The 16,799-nt window shown below is 61.4% G+C and overlaps 3 non-coding genes across 3 annotated transcripts; all 3 read left to right on the top strand.

Moving 5' to 3' along the window:
* Positions 1-1,214: 1,214 nt before the first annotated feature.
* TRNAF-GAA (transfer RNA phenylalanine (anticodon GAA)) lies at positions 1,215-1,287 on the top strand. The gene has a single exon. It is a non-coding gene; the product is annotated as a tRNA-Phe (tRNA).
* Positions 1,288-2,121: 834 nt separating this feature from the next.
* On the top strand, positions 2,122-2,194 carry TRNAF-GAA (transfer RNA phenylalanine (anticodon GAA)). Its single transcript has one exon. It is a non-coding gene; the product is annotated as a tRNA-Phe (tRNA).
* Positions 2,195-3,935: 1,741 nt separating this feature from the next.
* TRNAF-GAA (transfer RNA phenylalanine (anticodon GAA)) lies at positions 3,936-4,008 on the top strand. The gene has a single exon. It is a non-coding gene; the product is annotated as a tRNA-Phe (tRNA).
* Positions 4,009-16,799: the final 12,791 nt, after the last annotated feature.

Genomic DNA, 16,799 nt, shown 5'->3' with positions numbered 1-16,799 from the left:
GGCATGTCAAGCCACCTGTGGGGACATTGGTGGATTTCTGCGGACGAGGGAGGACCTGTAGGTGTGTTAGTTTTACGGCGGGCAGAACAAGGACTGGTTCAGGCATTGCCCCCCACACCCACACAGCAGGTGCCATCCAACCCGTGCCTGGAGAACAAGAGCAGAGCAAGTTGGGCAATGGTCAGCAGGGACATCCAGAGCCCGGCAATGTCCAGGCAACATACAGCTTGCTGCAGGCACCTCCTGCGCCTTGGCCTCCGCTCTGGCACGGCTCTGCTGTGAGCGAACAAAAGCTCTCAGGGCAGGGCCGAAGTAGCTCAGCTGGGAGAGCGTTAGACTGAAGATCTAAAGGTCCCTGGTTGAAGCCCGGGCTTTGGCAAGTGGCAGGGCGGGAGGGGTCCTTGTTGCTTCCTCCTGGCGTTTTGCAGAGCGGCGCTCTCTTCTTCCAGCCTGCCCCACCATGGCCGTGTCCTACACACCATGCAGATGGCCACGACCCACCCCACAGCTGCGGGGAGCAGCCAGGACCCACACCGATGGCATTCTCCTTTGCTCGGCATCCTCCCACCCTGCGCTCCCTCACCTCTCTGGGGCCAAGCCAGAAGGCTGGCAGGGCCATGGGGGACCTCAAAGGATGCCGGAGGCATTTGGGTGCTGCGCTGCATCCACCCAAGCGGGGCTTCCAAAAGGCGGTCAGCAATCGCTCTCCAGCCTCACCCCCTTATCCTGTGGGGTCCTCACAGCCTCTCCTGTCCAACAAGCCCATGAGAGATGTTGGGTTGCGGCATCTCCACCTCTCGAGATCTGCCCAACGTGGCTGGGCAAAGTCCCCACACGAGGCTTTGGGAGGAAAGTGCTCTTTGGAGATGCTGCCGTTGGCCGACCTGGGGCATTCCCAATGACTGGAGGCATGTCAAGCCACCTGTGGGGACATTGGTGGATTTCTGCGGACGAGGGAGGACCTGTAGGTGTGTTAGTTTTACGGCGGGCAGAACAAGGACTGGTTCAGGCATTGCCCCCCACACCCACACAGCAGGTGCCATCCAACCCGTGCCTGGAGAACAAGAGCAGAGCAAGTTGGGCAATGGTCAGCAGGGACATCCAGAGCCCGGCAATGTCCAGGCAACATACAGCTTGCTGCAGGCACCTCCTGCGCCTTGGCCTCCGCTCTGGCACGGCTCTGCTGTGAGGGGAACAAAAGCTCTCAGGGCAGGGCCGAAGTAGCTCAGCTGGGAGAGCGTTAGACTGAAGATCTAAAGGTCCCTGGTTCAAGCCCGGGCTTCGGCAAGTGGCAGGGTGGGAGGGGTCCTTGTTGCTTCCTCCTGGCGTTTTGCAGAGCGGCGCTCTCTTCTTCCAGCCTGCCCCACCATGGCCGTGTCCTACACACCATGCAGATGGCCATGGCCCACCCCACAGCTGCGGGGAGCAGCCAGGACCCACACCGATGGCGTTCTCCTTTGCTCGGCATCCTCCCACCCTGCGCTCCCTCACCTCTCTGGGGCCAAGCCAGAAGGCTGGCAGGGCCATGGGGGACCTCAAAGGATGCCGGAGGCATTTGGGTGCTGCGCTGCATCCACCCAAGCGGGGCTTCCAAAAGGCGGTCAGCAATCGCTCTCCAGCCTCACCCCCTTATCCTGTGGGGTCCTCACAGCCTCTCCTGTCCAACAAGCCCATGAGAGATGTTGGGTTGCGGCATCTCCACCTCTCGAGATCTGCCCAACGTGGCTGGGCAAAGTCCCCACGCGAGGCTTTGGGAGGAAAGTACTCTTTGGAGATGCTGCCGTTGGCCGACCTGGGGCATTCCCAATGACTGGAGGCATGTCAAGCCACCTGTGGGGACATTGGTGGATTTCTGCGGACGAGGGAGGACCTGTAGGTGTGTTAGTTTTACGGCGGGCAGAACAAGGACTGGTTCAGGCATTGCCCCCCACACCCACACAGCAGGTGCCATCCAACCCGTGCCTGGAGAACAAGAGCAGAGCAAGTTGGGCAATGGTCAGCAGGGACATCCAGAGCCCGGCAATGTCCAGGCAACATACAGCTTGCTGCAGGCACCTCCTGCGCCTTGGCCTCCGCTCTGGCACGGCTCTGCTGTGAGCGAACAAAAGCTCTCAGGGCAGGGCCGAAGTAGCTCAGCTGGGAGAGCGTTAGACTGAAGATCTAAAGGTCCCTGGTTCAAGCCCGGGCTTTGGCAAGTGGCAGGGCGGGAGGGGTCCTTGTTGCTTCCTCCTGGCGTTTTGCAGAGCGGCGCTCTCTTCTTCCAGCCTGCCCCACCATGGCCGTGTCCTACACACCATGCAGATGGCCACGGCCCACCCCACAGCTGCGGGGAGCAGCCAGGACCCACACCGATGGCATTCTCCTTTGCTCGGCATCCTCCCACCCTGCGCTCCCTCACCTCTCTGGGGCCAAGCCAGAAGGCTGGCAGGGCCATGGGGGACCTCAAAGGATGCCGGAGGCATTTGGGTGCTGCGCTGCATCCACCCAAGCGGGGCTTCCAAAAGGCGGTCAGCAATCGCTCTCCAGCCTCACCCCCTTATCCTGTGGGGTCCTCACAGCCTCTCCTGTCCAACAAGCCCATGAGAGATGTTGGGTTGCGGCATCTCCACCTCTCGAGATCTGCCCAACGTGGCTGGGCAAAGTCCCCACACGAGGCTTTGGGAGGAAAGTGCTCTTTGGAGATGCTGCCGTTGGCCGACCTGGGGCATTCCCAATGACTGGAGGCATGTCAAGCCACCTGTGGGGACATTGGTGGATTTCTGCGGACGAGGGAGGACCTGTAGGTGTGTTAGTTTTACGGCGGGCAGAACAAGGACTGGTTCAGGCATTGCCCCCCACACCCACACAGCAGGTGCCATCCAACCCGTGCCTGGAGAACAAGAGCAGAGCAAGTTGGGCAATGGTCAGCAGGGACATCCAGAGCCCGGCAATGTCCAGGCAACATACAGCTTGCTGCAGGCACCTCCTGCGCCTTGGCCTCCGCTCTGGCACGGCTCTGCTGTGAGCGAACAAAAGCTCTCAGGGCAGGGCCGAAGTAGCTCAGCTGGGAGAGCGTTAGACTGAAGATCTAAAGGTCCCTGGTTGAAGCCCGGGCTTTGGCAAGTGGCAGGGCGGGAGGGGTCCTTGTTGCTTCCTCCTGGCGTTTTGCAGAGCGGCGCTCTCTTCTTCCAGCCTGCCCCACCATGGCCGTGTCCTACACACCATGCAGATGGCCACGGCCCACCCCACAGCTGCGGGGAGCAGCCAGGACCCACACCGATGGCATTCTCCTTTGCTCGGCATCCTCCCACCCTGCGCTCCCTCACCTCTCTGGGGCCAAGCCAGAAGGCTGGCAGGGCCATGGGGGACCTCAAAGGATGCCGGAGGCATTTGGGTGCTGCGCTGCATCCACCCAAGCGGGGCTTCCAAAAGGCGGTCAGCAATCGCTCTCCAGCCTCACCCCCTTATCCTGTGGGGTCCTCACAGCCTCTCCTGTCCAACAAGCCCATGAGAGATGTTGGGTTGCGGCATCTCCACCTCTCGAGATCTGCCCAACGTGGCTGGGCAAAGTCCCCACGCGAGGCTTTGGGAGGAAAGTGCTCTTTGGAGATGCTGCCGTTGGCCGACCTGGGGCATTCCCAATGACTGGAGGCATGTCAAGCCACCTGTGGGGACATTGGTGGATTTCTGCGGACGAGGGAGGACCTGTAGGTGTGTTAGTTTTACGGCGGGCAGAACAAGGACTGGTTCAGGCATTGCCCCCCACACCCACACAGCAGGTGCCATCCAACCCGTGCCTGGAGAACAAGAGCAGAGCAAGTTGGGCAATGGTCAGCAGGGACATCCAGAGCCCGGCAATGTCCAGGCAACATACAGCTTGCTGCAGGCACCTCCTGCGCCTTGGCCTCCGCTCTGGCACGGCTCTGCTGTGAGCGAACAAAAGCTCTCAGGGCAGGGCCGAAGTAGCTCAGCTGGGAGAGCGTTAGACTGAAGATCTAAAGGTCCCTGGTTCAAGCCCGGGCTTCGGCAAGTGGCAGGGCGGGAGGGGTCCTTGTTGCTTCCTCCTGGCGTTTTGCAGAGCGGCGCTCTCTTCTTCCAGCCTGCCCCACCATGGCCGTGTCCTACACACCATGCAGATGGCCACGGCCCACCCCACAGCTGCGGGGAGCAGCCAGGACCCACACCGATGGCATTCTCCTTTGCTCGGCATCCTCCCACCCTGCGCTCCCTCACCTCTCTGGGGCCAAGCCAGAAGGCTGGCAGGGCCATGGGGGACCTCAAAGGATGCCGGAGGCATTTGGGTGCTGCGCTGCATCCACCCAAGCGGGGCTTCCAAAAGGCGGTCAGCAATCGCTCTCCAGCCTCACCCCCTTATCCTGTGGGGTCCTCACAGCCTCTCCTGTCCAACAAGCCCATGAGAGATGTTGGGTTGCGGCATCTCCACCTCTCGAGATCTGCCCAACGTGGCTGGGCAAAGTCCCCACGCGAGGCTTTGGGAGGAAAGTGCTCTTTGGAGATGCTGCCGTTGGCCGTCCTGGGGCATTCCCAATGACTGGAGGCATGTCAAGCCACCTGTGGGGACATTGGTGGATTTCTGCGGACGAGGGAGGACCTGTAGGTGTGTTAGTTTTACGGCGGGCAGAACAAGGACTGGTTCAGGCATTGCCCCCCACACCCACACAGCAGGTGCCATCCAACCCGTGCCTGGAGAACAAGAGCAGAGCAAGTTGGGCAATGGTCAGCAGGGACATCCAGAGCCCGGCAATGTCCAGGCAACATACAGCTTGCTGCAGGCACCTCCTGCGCCTTGGCCTCCGCTCTGGCACGGCTCTGCTGTGAGCGAACAAAAGCTCTCAGGGCAGGGCCGAAGTAGCTCAGCTGGGAGAGCGTTAGACTGAAGATCTAAAGGTCCCTGGTTGAAGCCCGGGCTTTGGCAAGTGGCAGGGCGGGAGGGGTCCTTGTTGCTTCCTCCTGGCGTTTTGCAGAGCGGCGCTCTCTTCTTCCAGCCTGCCCCACCATGGCCGTGTCCTACACACCATGCAGATGGCCACGGCCCACCCCACAGCTGCGGGGAGCAGCCAGGACCCACACCGATGGCATTCTCCTTTGCTCGGCATCCTCCCACCCTGCGCTCCCTCACCTCTCTGGGGCCAAGCCAGAAGGCTGGCAGGGCCATGGGGGACCTCAAAGGATGCCGGAGGCATTTGGGTGCTGCGCTGCATCCACCCAAGCGGGGCTTCCAAAAGGCGGTCAGCAATCGCTCTCCAGCCTCACCCCCTTATCCTGTGGGGTCCTCACAGCCTCTCCTGTCCAACAAGCCCATGAGAGATGTTGGGTTGCGGCATCTCCACCTCTCGAGATCTGCCCAACGTGGCTGGGCAAAGTCCCCACGAGAGGCTTTGGGAGGAAAGTGCTCTTTGGAGATGCTGCCGTTGGCCGTCCTGGGGCATTCCCAATGACTGGAGGCATGTCAAGCCACCTGTGGGGACATTGGTGGATTTCTGCGGACGAGGGAGGACCTGTAGGTGTGTTAGTTTTACGGCGGGCAGAACAAGGACTGGTTCAGGCATTGCCCCCCACACCCACACAGCAGGTGCCATCCAACCCGTGCCTGGAGAACAAGAGCAGAGCAAGTTGGGCAATGGTCAGCAGGGACATCCAGAGCCCGGCAATGTCCAGGCAACATACAGCTTGCTGCAGGCACCTCCTGCGCCTTGGCCTCCGCTCTGGCACGGCTCTGCTGTGAGCGAACAAAAGCTCTCAGGGCAGGGCCGAAGTAGCTCAGCTGGGAGAGCGTTAGACTGAAGATCTAAAGGTCCCTGGTTGAAGCCCGGGCTTCGGCAAGTGGCAGGGCGGGAGGGGTCCTTGTTGCTTCCTCCTGGCATTTTGCAGAGCGGCGCTCTCTTCTTCCAGCCTGCCCCACCATGGCCATGTCCTACACACCATGCAGATGGCCATGGCCCACCCCACAGCTGCGGGGAGCAGCCAGGACCCACACCGATGGCATTCTCCTTTGCTCGGCATCCTCCCACCCTGCGCTCCCTCACCTCTCTGGGGCCAAGCCAGAAGGCTGGCAGGGCCATGGGGGACCTCAAAGGATGCCGGAGGCATTTGGGTGCTGCGCTGCATCCACCCAAGCGGGGCTTCCAAAAGGCGGTCAGCAATCGCTCTCCAGCCTCACCCCCTTATCCTGTGGGGTCCTCACAGCCTCTCCTGTCCAACAAGCCCATGAGAGATGTTGGGTTGCGGCATCTCCACCTCTCGAGATCTGCCCAACGTGGCTGGGCAAAGTCCTGAGAGACCCGTGCCAAGGGGTCCCGCTCTGATCACGACAGGCTGTGCGCGACACTCCTGAGATGCCCTCCACCATCAGCGTTTGGCAGAACGTGTCAAGACACCCTCGGGACCACCTCAACCAAGTGGACGTGCGCACGCACCCGTGGAGCTTCCCTCGCGAGGCTTTGGGAGGAAAGTGCTCTTTGGAGATGCTGCCGTTGGCCGTCCTGGGGCATTCCCAATGACTGGAGGCATGTCAAGCCACCTGTGGGGACATTGGTGGATTTCTGCGGACGAGGGAGGACCTGTAGGTGTGTTAGTTTTACGGCGGGCAGAACAAGGACTGGTTCAGGCATTGCCCCCCACACCCACACAGCAGGTGCCATCCAACCCGTGCCTGGAGAACAAGAGCAGAGCAAGTTGGGCAATGGTCAGCAGGGACATCCAGAGCCCGGCAATGTCCAGGCAACATACAGCTTGCTGCAGGCACCTCCTGCGCCTTGGCCTCCGCTCTGGCACGGCTCTGCTGTGAGCGAACAAAAGCTCTCAGGGCAGGGCCGAAGTAGCTCAGCTGGGAGAGCGTTAGACTGAAGATCTAAAGGTCCCTGGTTGAAGCCCGGGCTTCGGCAAGTGGCAGGGCGGGAGGGGTCCTTGTTGCTTCCTCCTGGCATTTTGCAGAGCGGCGCTCTCTTCTTCCAGCCTGCCCCACCATGGCCGTGTCCTACACACCATGCAGATGGCCACGGCCCACCCCACAGCTGCGGGGAGCAGCCAGGACCCACACCGATGGCATTCTCCTTTGCTCGGCATCCTCCCACCCTGCGCTCCCTCACCTCTCTGGGGCCAAGCCAGAAGGCTGGCAGGGCCATGGGGGACCTCAAAGGATGCCAGAGGCATTTGGGTGCTGCGCTGCATCCACCCAAGCGGGGCTTCCAAAAGGCGGTCAGCAATCGCTCTCCAGCCTCACCCCCTTATCCTGTGGGGTCCTCACAGCCTCTCCTGTCCAACAAGCCCATGAGAGATGTTGGGTTGCGGCATCTCCACCTCTCGAGATCTGCCCAACGTGGCTGGGCAAAGTCCTGAGAGACCCGTGCCAAGGGGTCCCGCTCTGATCACGACAGGCTGTGCGCGACACTCCTGAGATGCCCTCCACCATCAGCGTTTGGCAGAACGTGTCAAGACACCCTCGGGACCACCTCAACCAAGTGGACGTGCGCACGCACCCGTGGAGCTTCCCTCGCGAGGCTTTGGGAGGAAAGTGCTCTTTGGAGATGCTGCCGTTGGCCGACCTGGGGCATTCCCAATGACTGGAGGCATGTCAAGCCACCTGTGGGGACATTGGTGGATTTCTGCGGACGAGGGAGGACCTGTAGGTGTGTTAGTTTTACGGTGGGCAGAACAAGGACTGGTTCAGGCATTGCCCCCCACACCCACACAGCAGGTGCCATCCAACCCGTGCCTGGAGAACAACAGCAGAGCAAGTTGGGCAATGGTCAGCAGGGACATCCAGAGCCCGGCAATGTCCAGGCAACATACAGCTTGCTGCAGGCACCTCCTGCGCCTTGGCCTCCGCTCTGGCACGGCTCTGCTGTGAGCGAACAAAAGCTCTCAGGGCAGGGCCGAAGTAGCTCAGCTGGGAGAGTGTTAGACTGAAGATCTAAAGGTCCCTGGTTGAAGCCCGGGCTTCGGCAAGTGGCAGGGCGGGAGGGGTCCTTGTTGCTTCCTCCTGGCGTTTTGCAGAGCGGCGCTCTCTTCTTCCAGCCTGCCCCACCATGGCCGTGTCCTACACACCATGCAGATGGCCACGGCCCACCCCACAGCTGCGGGGAGCAGCCAGGACCCACACCGATGGCATTCTCCTTTGCTCGGCATCCTCCCACCCTGCGCTCCCTCACCTCTCTGGGGCCAAGCCAGAAGGCTGGCAGGGCCATGGGGGACCTCAAAGGATGCCGGAGGCATTTGGGTGCTGCGCTGCATCCACCCAAGCGGGGCTTCCAAAAGGCGGTCAGCAATCGCTCTCCAGCCTCACCCCCTTATCCTGTGGGGTCCTCACAGCCTCTCCTGTCCAACAAGCCCATGAGAGATGTTGGGTTGCGGCATCTCCACCTCTCGAGATCTGCCCAACGTGGCTGGGCAAAGTCCTGAGAGACCCGTGCCAAGGGGTCCCGCTCTGATCACGACAGGCTGTGCGCGACACTCCTGAGATGCCCTCCACCATCAGCGTTTGGCAGAACGTGTCAAGACACCCTCGGGACCACCTCAACCAAGTGGACGTGCGCACGCACCCGTGGAGCTTCCCTCGCGAGGCTTTGGGAGGAAAGTGCTCTTTGGAGATGCTGCCGTTGGCCGTCCTGGGGCATTCCCAATGACTGGAGGCATGTCAAGCCACCTGTGGGGACATTGGTGGATTTCTGCGGACGAGGGAGGACCTGTAGGTGTGTTAGTTTTACGGCGGGCAGAACAAGGACTGGTTCAGGCATTGCCCCCCACACCCACACAGCAGGTGCCATCCAACCCGTGCCTGGAGAACAAGAGCAGAGCAAGTTGGGCAATGGTCAGCAGGGACATCCAGAGCCCGGCAATGTCCAGGCAACATACAGCTTGCTGCAGGCACCTCCTGCGCCTTGGCCTCCGCTCTGGCACGGCTCTGCTGTGAGCGAACAAAAGCTCTCAGGGCAGGGCCGAAGTAGCTCAGCTGGGAGAGCGTTAGACTGAAGATCTAAAGGTCCCTGGTTGAAGCCCGGGCTTCGGCAAGTGGCAGGGCGGGAGGGGTCCTTGTTGCTTCCTCCTGGCATTTTGCAGAGCGGCGCTCTCTTCTTCCAGCCTGCCCCACCATGGCCGTGTCCTACACACCATGCAGATGGCCACGGCCCACCCCACAGCTGCGGGGAGCAGCCAGGACCCACACCGATGGCATTCTCCTTTGCTCGGCATCCTCCCACCCTGCGCTCCCTCACCTCTCTGGGGCCAAGCCAGAAGGCTGGCAGGGCCATGGGGGACCTCAAAGGATGCCAGAGGCATTTGGGTGCTGCGCTGCATCCACCCAAGCGGGGCTTCCAAAAGGCGGTCAGCAATCGCTCTCCAGCCTCACCCCCTTATCCTGTGGGGTCCTCACAGCCTCTCCTGTCCAACAAGCCCATGAGAGATGTTGGGTTGCGGCATCTCCACCTCTCGAGATCTGCCCAACGTGGCTGGGCAAAGTCCTGAGAGACCCGTGCCAAGGGGTCCCGCTCTGATCACGACAGGCTGTGCGCGACACTCCTGAGATGCCCTCCACCATCAGCGTTTGGCAGAACGTGTCAAGACACCCTCGGGACCACCTCAACCAAGTGGACGTGCGCACGCACCCGTGGAGCTTCCCTCGCGAGGCTTTGGGAGGAAAGTGCTCTTTGGAGATGCTGCCGTTGGCCGACCTGGGGCATTCCCAATGACTGGAGGCATGTCAAGCCACCTGTGGGGACATTGGTGGATTTCTGCGGACGAGGGAGGACCTGTAGGTGTGTTAGTTTTACGGTGGGCAGAACAAGGACTGGTTCAGGCATTGCCCCCCACACCCACACAGCAGGTGCCATCCAACCCGTGCCTGGAGAACAACAGCAGAGCAAGTTGGGCAATGGTCAGCAGGGACATCCAGAGCCCGGCAATGTCCAGGCAACATACAGCTTGCTGCAGGCACCTCCTGCGCCTTGGCCTCCGCTCTGGCACGGCTCTGCTGTGAGCGAACAAAAGCTCTCAGGGCAGGGCCGAAGTAGCTCAGCTGGGAGAGTGTTAGACTGAAGATCTAAAGGTCCCTGGTTGAAGCCCGGGCTTCGGCAAGTGGCAGGGCGGGAGGGGTCCTTGTTGCTTCCTCCTGGCGTTTTGCAGAGCGGCGCTCTCTTCTTCCAGCCTGCCCCACCATGGCCGTGTCCTACACACCATGCAGATGGCCACGGCCCACCCCACAGCTGCGGGGAGCAGCCAGGACCCACACCGATGGCATTCTCCTTTGCTCGGCATCCTCCCACCCTGCGCTCCCTCACCTCTCTGGGGCCAAGCCAGAAGGCTGGCAGGGCCATGGGGGACCTCAAAGGATGCCGGAGGCATTTGGGTGCTGCGCTGCATCCACCCAAGCGGGGCTTCCAAAAGGCGGTCAGCAATCGCTCTCCAGCCTCACCCCCTTATCCTGTGGGGTCCTCACAGCCTCTCCTGTCCAACAAGCCCATGAGAGATGTTGGGTTGCGGCATCTCCACCTCTCGAGATCTGCCCAACGTGGCTGGGCAAAGTCCCCACGAGAGGCTTTGGGAGGAAAGTGCTCTTTGGAGATGCTGCCGTTGGCCGTCCTGGGGCATTCCCAATGACTGGAGGCATGTCAAGCCACCTGTGGGGACATTGGTGGATTTCTGCGGACGAGGGAGGACCTGTAGGTGTGTTAGTTTTACGGCGGGCAGAACAAGGACTGGTTCAGGCATTGCCCCCCACACCCACACAGCAGGTGCCATCCAACCCGTGCCTGGAGAACAAGAGCAGAGCAAGTTGGGCAATGGTCAGCAGGGACATCCAGAGCCCGGCAATGTCCAGGCAACATACAGCTTGCTGCAGGCACCTCCTGCGCCTTGGCCTCCGCTCTGGCACGGCTCTGCTGTGAGCGAACAAAAGCTCTCAGGGCAGGGCCGAAGTAGCTCAGCTGGGAGAGCGTTAGACTGAAGATCTAAAGGTCCCTGGTTGAAGCCCGGGCTTCGGCAAGTGGCAGGGCGGGAGGGGTCCTTGTTGCTTCCTCCTGGCGTTTTGCAGAGCAGCGCTCTCTTCTTCCAGCCTGCCCCACCATGGCCATGTCCTACACACCATGCAGATGGCCATGGCCCACCCCACAGCTGCGGGGAGCAGCCAGGACCCACACCGATGGCATTCTCCTTTGCTCGGCATCCTCCCACCCTGCGCTCCCTCACCTCTCTGGGGCCAAGCCAGAAGGCTGGCAGGGCCATGGGGGACCTCAAAGGATGCCGGAGGCATTTGGGTGCTGCGCTGCATCCACCCAAGCGGGGCTTCCAAAAGGCGGTCAGCAATCGCTCTCCAGCCTCACCCCCTTATCCTGTGGGGTCCTCACAGCCTCTCCTGTCCAACAAGCCCATGAGAGATGTTGGGTTGCGGCATCTCCACCTCTCGAGATCTGCCCAACGTGGCTGGGCAAAGTCCTGAGAGACCCGTGCCAAGGGGTCCCGCTCTGATCACGACAGGCTGTGCGCGACACTCCTGAGATGCCCTCCACCATCAGCGTTTGGCAGAACGTGTCAAGACACCCTCGGGACCACCTCAACCAAGTGGACGTGCGCACGCACCCGTGGAGCTTCCCTCGCGAGGCTTTGGGAGGAAAGTGCTCTTTGGAGATGCTGCCGTTGGCCGTCCTGGGGCATTCCCAATGACTGGAGGCATGTCAAGCCACCTGTGGGGACATTGGTGGATTTCTGCGGACGAGGGAGGACCTGTAGGTGTGTTAGTTTTACGGCGGGCAGAACAAGGACTGGTTCAGGCATTGCCCCCCACACCCACACAGCAGGTGCCATCCAACCCGTGCCTGGAGAACAAGAGCAGAGCAAGTTGGGCAATGGTCAGCAGGGACATCCAGAGCCCGGCAATGTCCAGGCAACATACAGCTTGCTGCAGGCACCTCCTGCGCCTTGGCCTCCGCTCTGGCACGGCTCTGCTGTGAGCGAACAAAAGCTCTCAGGGCAGGGCCGAAGTAGCTCAGCTGGGAGAGCGTTAGACTGAAGATCTAAAGGTCCCTGGTTGAAGCCCGGGCTTTGGCAAGTGGCAGGGCGGGAGGGGTCCTTGTTGCTTCCTCCTGGCGTTTTGCAGAGCGGCGCTCTCTTCTTCCAGCCTGCCCCACCATGGCCGTGTCCTACACACCATGCAGATGGCCACGGCCCACCCCACAGCTGCGGGGAGCAGCCAGGACCCACACCGATGGCATTCTCCTTTGCTCGGCATCCTCCCACCCTGCGCTCCCTCACCTCTCTGGGGCCAAGCCAGAAGGCTGGCAGGGCCATGGGGGACCTCAAAGGATGCCAGAGGCATTTGGGTGCTGCGCTGCATCCACCCAAGCGGGGCTTCCAAAAGGCGGTCAGCAATCGCTCTCCAGCCTCACCCCCTTATCCTGTGGGGTCCTCACAGCCTCTCCTGTCCAACAAGCCCATGAGAGATGTTGGGTTGCGGCATCTCCACCTCTCGAGATCTGCCCAACGTGGCTGGGCAAAGTCCCCACGCGAGGCTTTGGGAGGAAAGTGCTCTTTGGAGATGCTGCCGTTGGCCGTCCTGGGGCATTCCCAATGACTGGAGGCATGTCAAGCCACCTGTGGGGACATTGGTGGATTTCTGCGGACGAGGGAGGACCTGTAGGTGTGTTAGTTTTACGGCGGGCAGAACAAGGACTGGTTCAGGCATTGCCCCCCACACCCACACAGCAGGTGCCATCCAACCCGTGCCTGGAGAACAAGAGCAGAGCAAGTTGGGCAATGGTCAGCAGGGACATCCAGAGCCCGGCAATGTCCAGGCAACATACAGCTTGCTGCAGGCACCTCCTGCGCCTTGGCCTCCGCTCTGGCACGGCTCTGCTGTGAGCGAACAAAAGCTCTCAGGGCAGGGCCGAAGTAGCTCAGCTGGGAGAGCGTTAGACTGAAGATCTAAAGGTCCCTGGTTGAAGCCCGGGCTTCGGCAAGTGGCAGGGCGGGAGGGGTCCTTGTTGCTTCCTCCTGGCGTTTTGCAGAGCAGCGCTCTCTTCTTCCAGCCTGCCCCACCATGGCCATGTCCTACACACCATGCAGATGGCCATGGCCCACCCCACAGCTGCGGGGAGCAGCCAGGACCCACACCGATGGCATTCTCCTTTGCTCGGCATCCTCCCACCCTGCGCTCCCTCACCTCTCTGGGGCCAAGCCAGAAGGCTGGCAGGGCCATGGGGGACCTCAAAGGATGCCGGAGGCATTTGGGTGCTGCGCTGCATCCACCCAAGCGGGGCTTCCAAAAGGCGGTCAGCAATCGCTCTCCAGCCTCACCCCCTTATCCTGTGGGGTCCTCACAGCCTCTCCTGTCCAACAAGCCCATGAGAGATGTTGGGTTGCGGCATCTCCACCTCTCGAGATCTGCCCAACGTGGCTGGGCAAAGTCCTGAGAGACCCGTGCCAAGGGGTCCCGCTCTGATCACGACAGGCTGTGCGCGACACTCCTGAGATGCCCTCCACCATCAGCGTTTGGCAGAACGTGTCAAGACACCCTCGGGACCACCTCAACCAAGTGGACGTGCGCACGCACCCGTGGAGCTTCCCTCGCGAGGCTTTGGGAGGAAAGTGCTCTTTGGAGATGCTGCCGTTGGCCGTCCTGGGGCATTCCCAATGACTGGAGGCATGTCAAGCCACCTGTGGGGACATTGGTGGATTTCTGCGGACGAGGGAGGACCTGTAGGTGTGTTAGTTTTACGGCGGGCAGAACAAGGACTGGTTCAGGCATTGCCCCCCACACCCACACAGCAGGTGCCATCCAACCCGTGCCTGGAGAACAAGAGCAGAGCAAGTTGGGCAATGGTCAGCAGGGACATCCAGAGCCCGGCAATGTCCAGGCAACATACAGCTTGCTGCAGGCACCTCCTGCGCCTTGGCCTCCGCTCTGGCACGGCTCTGCTGTGAGCGAACAAAAGCTCTCAGGGCAGGGCCGAAGTAGCTCAGCTGGGAGAGCGTTAGACTGAAGATCTAAAGGTCCCTGGTTGAAGCCCGGGCTTTGGCAAGTGGCAGGGCGGGAGGGGTCCTTGTTGCTTCCTCCTGGCGTTTTGCAGAGCGGCGCTCTCTTCTTCCAGCCTGCCCCACCATGGCCGTGTCCTACACACCATGCAGATGGCCACGGCCCACCCCACAGCTGCGGGGAGCAGCCAGGACCCACACCGATGGCATTCTCCTTTGCTCGGCATCCTCCCACCCTGCGCTCCCTCACCTCTCTGGGGCCAAGCCAGAAGGCTGGCAGGGCCATGGGGGACCTCAAAGGATGCCAGAGGCATTTGGGTGCTGCGCTGCATCCACCCAAGTGGGGCTTCCAAAAGGCGGTCAGCAATCGCTCTCCAGCCTCACCCCCTTATCCTGTGGGGTCCTCACAGCCTCTCCTGTCCAACAAGCCCATGAGAGATGTTGGGTTGCGGCATCTCCACCTCTCGAGATCTGCCCAACGTGGCTGGGCAAAGTCCTGAGAGACCCGTGCCAAGGGGTCCCGCTCTGATCACGACAGGCTGTGCGCGACACTCCTGAGATGCCCTCCACCATCAGCGTTTGGCAGAACGTGTCAAGACACCCTCGGGACCACCTCAACCAAGTGGACGTGCGCACGCACCCGTGGAGCTTCCCTCGCGAGGCTTTGGGAGGAAAGTGCTCTTTGGAGATGCTGCCGTTGGCCGTCCTGGGGCATTCCCAATGACTGGAGGCATGTCAAGCCACCTGTGGGGACATTGGTGGATTTCTGCGGACGAGGGAGGACCTGTAGGTGTGTTAGTTTTACGGCGGGCAGAACAAGGACTGGTTCAGGCATTGCCCCCCACACCCACACAGCAGGTGCCATCCAACCCGTGCCTGGAGAACAAGAGCAGAGCAAGTTGGGCAATGGCCAGCAGGGACATCCAGAGCCCGGCAATGTCCAGGCAACATACAGCTTGCTGCAGGCACCTCCTGCGCCTTGGCCTCCGCTCTGGCACGGCTCTGCTGTGAGCGAACAAAAGCTCTCAGGGCAGGGCCGAAGTAGCTCAGCTGGGAGAGCGTTAGACTGAAGATCTAAAGGTCCCTGGTTGAAGCCCGGGCTTTGGCAAGTGGCAGGGCGGGAGGGGTCCTTGTTGCTTCCTCCTGGCGTTTTGCAGAGCGGCGCTCTCTTCTTCCAGCCTGCCCCACCATGGCCGTGTCCTACACACCATGCAGATGGCCACGGCCCACCCCACAGCTGCGGGGAGCAGCCAGGACCCACACCGATGGCATTCTCCTTTGCTCGGCATCCTCCCACCCTGCGCTCCCTCACCTCTCTGGGGCCAAGCCAGAAGGCTGGCAGGGCCATGGGGGACCTCAAAGGATGCCGGAGGCATTTGGGTGCTGCGCTGCATCCACCCAAGCGGGGCTTCCAAAAGGCGGTCAGCAATCGCTCTCCAGCCTCACCCCCTTATCCTGTGGGGTCCTCACAGCCTCTCCTGTCCAACAAGCCCATGAGAGATGTTGGGTTGCGGCATCTCCACCTCTCGAGATCTGCCCAACGTGGCTGGGCAAAGTCCTGAGAGACCCGTGCCAAGGGGTCCCGCTCTGATCACGACAGGCTGTGCGCGACACTCCTGAGATGCCCTCCACCATCAGCGTTTGGCAGAACGTGTCAAGACACCCTCGGGACCACCTCAACCAAGTGGACGTGCGCACGCACCCGTGGAGCTTCCCTCGCGAGGCTTTGGGAGGAAAGTGCTCTTTGGAGATGCTGCCGTTGGCCGACCTGGGGCATTCCCAATGACTGGAGGCATGTCAAGCCACCTGTGGGGACATTGGTGGATTTCTGCGGACGAGGGAGGACCTGTAGGTGTGTTAGTTTTACGGCGGGCAGAACAAGGACTGGTTCAGGCATTGCCCCCCACACCCACACAGCAGGTGCCATCCAACCCGTGCCTGGAGAACAAGAGCGGAGCAAGTTGGGCAATGGTCAGCAGGGACATCCAGAGCCCGGCAATGTCCAGGCAACATACAGCTTGCTGCAGGCACCTCCTGCGCCTTGGCCTCCGCTCTGGCACGGCTCTGCTGTGAGCGAACAAAAGCTCTCAGGGCAGGGCCGAAGTAGCTCAGCTGGGAGAGCGTTAGACTGAAGATCTAAAGGTCCCTGGTTGAAGCCCGGGCTTCGGCAAGTGGCAGGGCGGGAGGGGTCCTTGTTGCTTCCTCCTGGCGTTTTGCAGAGCGGCGCTCTCTTCTTCCAGCCTGCCCCACCATGGCCGTGTCCTACACACCATGCAGATGGCCATGGCCCACCCCACAGCTGCGGGGAGCAGCCAGGACCCACACCGATGGCATTCTCCTTTGCTCGGCATCCTCCCACCCTGCGCTCCCTCACCTCTCTGGGGCCAAGCCAGAAGGCTGGCAGGGCCATGGGGGACCTCAAAGGATGCCGGAGGCATTTGGGTGCTGCGCTGCATCCACCCAAGCGGGGCTTCCAAAAGGCGGTCAGCAATCGCTCTCCAGCCTCACCCCCTTATCCTGTGGGGTCCTCACAGCCTCTCCTGTCCAACAAGCCCATGAGAGATGTTGGGTTGCGGCATCTCCACCTCTCGAGATCTGCCCAACGTGGCTGGGCAAAGTCCCCACGCGAGGCTTTGGGAGGAAAGTGCTCTTTGGAGATGCTGCCGTTGGCCGTCCTGGGGCATTCCCAATGACTGGAGGCATGTCAAGCCACCTGTGGGGACATTGGTGGATTTCTGCGGACGAGGGAGGACCTGTAGGTGTGTTAGTTTTACGGCGGGCAGAACAAGGACTGGTTCAGGCATTGCCCCCCACACCCACACAGCAGGTGCCATCCA

The sequence above is a fragment of the Rhea pennata genome, chromosome 24, assembly GCF_028389875.1.
Source record: "Rhea pennata isolate bPtePen1 chromosome 24, bPtePen1.pri, whole genome shotgun sequence".
NCBI lineage: Eukaryota > Metazoa > Chordata > Aves > Rheiformes > Rheidae > Rhea > Rhea pennata.
Note: the sequence above shows the minus strand (reverse complement) of the source record. Positions and strands in the feature narration are given on the sequence as shown.